General features: G+C 58.2%; 2 non-coding genes across 2 annotated transcripts; one reads left to right on the top strand and one right to left on the bottom strand.

Annotated features, from left to right (window-relative positions):
• The first annotated feature begins 1,937 nt into the window (after nt 1-1,937).
• Nucleotides 1,938-2,010, top strand: TRNAR-UCG. Its single transcript has one exon. It is a non-coding gene; the product is annotated as a tRNA-Arg (tRNA).
• A 986-nt stretch (nt 2,011-2,996) lies between these two features.
• TRNAQ-UUG lies at nt 2,997-3,068 on the bottom strand. Its single transcript has one exon. It is a non-coding gene; the product is annotated as a tRNA-Gln (tRNA).
• Nucleotides 3,069-4,375: the final 1,307 nt, after the last annotated feature.

Below are 4,375 nucleotides of genomic sequence, written 5' to 3'. Positions count from 1 at the left end.
CCCCCACCCATGCACTCTGGGCTCTCTAAATCCCACATTCCCACAATGCACCTTGGTATCCCCACACTCTTCTATCCCTAATCCCCCTAGTCCCTTCCCTTGGGTTCTCCTGGACACCCCAACCCACAGTCCGGCCCCCACATACATCCCAGTCACTCATTCACATGCTGAGCTAGTTCTTCAGGGGCCCCCACAGCTCCCCAAACTCCTCCATCCATGAGCCACACTCACAATCACCTCCCCACACACCATAATATTCACAATCATGCTCAGAGACACAACTGCACGCAGTTCACTCCCACTGCTCCAAATACAAGGACCTCCTGCCCCACACAGCATGTGCCAAGGCCTGTGGAACTCACTGCCACTGGACAGCTACCAATGAGAATGATCCCCTCATGCTGGATCATCTGCTTGGCCCCCTGCCCCCTCTCGGGGCGCGCTGTGCGGCATGGCTGGGGATTGTGCAATGGCCCAGCACCAAACAATGCAGAACGGACACCACACACCCTGCCCTGCCTCACCTGAGCTGCTCTCCAGGTGCATTGGAGCCCAGCACCCCGCACCTTGGCCCTCCTGCTCCACAGGGGGTGAGCTGCAGCCCCCGCCACACTCCGCAAAGGGGAGAAGGGTCAGGCCAGCCAGCACTTGTAAGATGGGGAAATCACCATCGGGGTCGACGGTATGGGGGCTGTGACATACGGAGAAACGGTTGTCGCGCCGGCAGAAGGCAGCAGAGCACACATGCACACAATTGCAAATATACACGAACACATGCATGAATCCAGCCACACACACACAATTGCTAATATACACAAACACCCGCACAAATCCAGCCAACACCAACACAAGCCTGGGAGCCAGGGGAGCAGAGCAGGCTGGGGCCGGGTCACTCCACTTCCCGCAGGAATTAGCCAGCCCCCCTGGTCCCACGATGGCCTGGGGCCAGCCCCCTTCTGCTTCCCCCCATGGAAGCCTGGGGCCCCAGCCTGCTCTGCTCCCCTGGCTCCCAAACTTGGGGGGGGGGAACCGCCCCACAGCACTTGCTGGCGGCGTGGCTGGGAGCCAGGGGAGTGGACCAGGCTGGGGCTGGGTCACTCCACTTACCATGCAGTGAGTGCAGGGGTGGGGGGGGGGCTGGGGCAGAGCAGGGGCAGGGGCCATGAGGAAGAGCCGGGCAGCCCCCCTTGCAGCAGCTCCCCACCCCAGCTCACCTCCGCTCCGCCTTCTCCCCTGAGCACGCCGGCGCCGCTCCACTTCTCCCGCCTCCCAGGCTTGAGGTGCCAATCAGCTGTTTAGTGCGGCAAGCCTGGGAGGGGAGGAGAATCAGAGCGGGGGCGGCGTGCTCAGGGGAGAAGACGGGGCAGAGGTGAGCTGGGACAGGGAGCGGTTCCCCTGCAGGCCCCGCCCCCGTTACTTGCTGTGGGCAGCCCTCCCCCCGCACCTCCCAGCCCCCTGCCCCAGCTCACCTCCACTCCCCGCCCCCCCTGAGTGTGCTTTTTGGTGCCCCCAACCACTTGGCACCCTGGGCGGCCGACTAGTTCGCCTAGTGGTTGCACCGGCCCTGGCCACTGCCTGTCAGCAGGATTCCTCCTCCTCCTCAGTGAGACTAAATCTCCGCACCTAGACAGCCGGTCCGTCCGCTGCACCCCAATCCCCCATGCCTGAGCCTCCCTGCCAGAGCCCTGCACCTGGCTCCAAAGAATTAAGTCTCACATCTCACTGGGAACTCGACTTCTTGTGCCCAGAGAGTCTCGGCCCCCCTTAGTAGCTGACCTGAGAAACACAGTGTCTGCAAAAGCAGCAAAGAGTCGTGTGGCACCTTATAGACTAACAGACGTATTGGAGCATGAGCTTTCGTGGGTGAATCCCCACTTCGTCGGATGCGTCAGTGTCGGCCTTTTCCAAAGAAGTGCTTGGAGGGCTTTTTACTGTGTGACCACGTGGCCTAATGGATAAGGCGTCTGACTTCGGATCAGGCGATTGAGGGTTCGAGTCCCTTCGTGGTTGTGCTTGTGCAATTTTACCTTTGTGCTGAACGTCCTGATCCCTTCAGGGCTGGAACCTCTTCTTAGCCGCTCAGGCCAATGCTCTGGCTTCAGCTAGAGCCCCAGGAAGGAGTTGGGGGTGGGTGTCACAAAGGCTGGGGCATGAGCCCCAGGTGCTTCCAGTCTCGCCTTTGCCCTTCCTGACTTGCCAGAGAAAATGGGCGGCTGCCTGGGCTACAGTTTGGAGCAGTTTCCCTCTTCCAAGTGTGCGCCTGTCCCTGTGCTGGAGGGGGTTTGCTACATGGAGCCTGGGTGTTTCTCTGCTTCTCGCCAGCTGGGGAAAAATCTCCTGCCCCACTGCCAAAGTGAGCATGGAGAGTGGGAACAGTAAGAGGCCCCACCGGGGGGCTGGCCCTGCTTTCCTACCGTCTTCGATAATGGCCACAAAGCATCAGCAGCCTCCCCACATGCTGGTCTGCGGGTGGCCTTCAGTGGGTGTTTGGCATGGCAGGGAGCAGGCTGGCTGGGTGTTTTTGTGCCTGTCTGAAGGCCACACATAGCCATGGTCCTGCCCTCCTCTAGCCCTGACCTCAGTTGCTCTGTGGCTTTTAAGCCGTCCCTTGGAGCCATCAGCACCAGCCGCCTCTGCTCTAGGTGCCCAGAGGAGGAGAGGTGCTGGGCTCCAGCCTGGGAAGCCTGGCCCTGGCCCTGCTTCCTTTAAATGCCATGTGGGCAAGAGGAAGAGCTGCAGCTACAGGGACCAAAGTTGTGGGCATCAGGTGAAGCAGCTAGAAACCCAACCATCAGGTCAACCCGCAGGAATCTCTAGCCAGACGGTTAAGTTCTAGGACCCCACCCTATGGTGGCCCAGCTGGACCAGAGACCTATTGCCAATGGGCATCAGTGACCCAGGAGGAGGAGAAAAAACATCACTCTAACTCAGCTAAGGAGAGAGTAACAAAGCACCTTGAGCTTCAAGGCTTTGCAGCAAACCAACATACCCGCCACAGGTCCCACTGAGATTTGAACTCAGATTCCAGGATTCAAAGTCCTGAGTGCTGCCCATTACACCATGGGACCCGCTACTGTTTTGTTTTCTAGACACCCATGACTCTCAGCTGGCTGGTTTGCACTCTGCACTTATTGCTTCCCACCAGCAGCTTCCTCTCACAGGACTCTCTCTCCTCCTCCAGCGACTATAGTCCTGCACTACCAGATCCGCAGGTCCTGCCCTGAGTCCCCGCATCCCCCTGCTTTGTCTCCATTCCCTGCAGGCTGCAAAAATGTCAGGGGAGGCCGCCCCTCCCTTCACTCGGTGCTCCCGCTCATATCGGCCAGCTGCAGCCTCCTCTCCTGGATCTCGGGCAGCTGTCGCTTGATCCAGTCGTACAGTCACAGGCTGACTGGCTCCCCTGCCTGGATGCTCTTGTGGAAATCCCACAGGCGACGCTGCAGGACTTGGCACTGCTGGTTTCTTTAATGTTGTGGTGTTTGCCCGACCGCCGGAACAAAGCCGCCAACTCCTCCCTCACCAACTCCCACCAATCCCCCTGGTTGCCATAGGACCCTCTGATGCTTTCCCGTTCTGCCAACACCACCAGGCTTCACCCCCCTGCTCCTTTATCTTGCAAGCTCTGGATGTTCAGCTTCCAATATCCTCTGCCCTGGGTCAGGGACAGGGGCGGCTCCAGGCACCAGTGCAGCAAGCTGCGGGGGGTGGCCTGCTGATCGCTGTGAGGGTGGCAGTCAGGCTGCCTGCAGAAGGTCCCCTGGTAATGCGGATTAGGCGGCATGCCTGCGGGAGCTCCGCCAGTCCCGCGGCTTCAGTGGCAATTCGGCGGTGGGTACGCCGAAGGCGCGGGACCGGCAGACCTCCCACAGGCATGCCACCGAATCCACCTTACCAGAGGACCTCCGGCAGGTGTTGGGATAGATCTGTATTACATTATATACTAATGTTAGATGTGTAGAAAGTGTGACTAGAAAGGAGCAGTGTGACGGTGCTGCCGTGGGAGCCAGCTGAGGTCACTCAATCAGGGTGAACTGCAAACAAAACGGGGCAGACAAACCCCAAACGCTGGTGGTTATTCCAATACTTAGATTTACCAACCAGCACAAAACAGCTTCTGTAGCACCTCACTGGTTACTCAGACGTCCAAACAACGCAGTTCCCTTAAAGTGCCCAGCCTCAGGCCTCGGTCCAGACACACGTCAGATATGATGATGATTCCTGAAAATCTGATCTCATCATATAAAAGAAAAGGTTCTTCCAATCCCAAAGGATCAGCCGCATACCCAGGTTCAATTATAACTTAGATCTTACCCAAAATACACGCTACAGCCAATTCTTATTAACTAAGCTAAAATTTATTAAAAAAGAAAAGAGA

The sequence above is a fragment of the Mauremys mutica genome, unplaced genomic scaffold (assembly GCF_020497125.1).
Source record: "Mauremys mutica isolate MM-2020 ecotype Southern unplaced genomic scaffold, ASM2049712v1 001096F_np12_obj, whole genome shotgun sequence".
NCBI classification, from domain to species: Eukaryota; Metazoa; Chordata; order Testudines; family Geoemydidae; genus Mauremys; species Mauremys mutica.
This window is presented reverse-complemented; position numbering and strand designations above follow the sequence as displayed.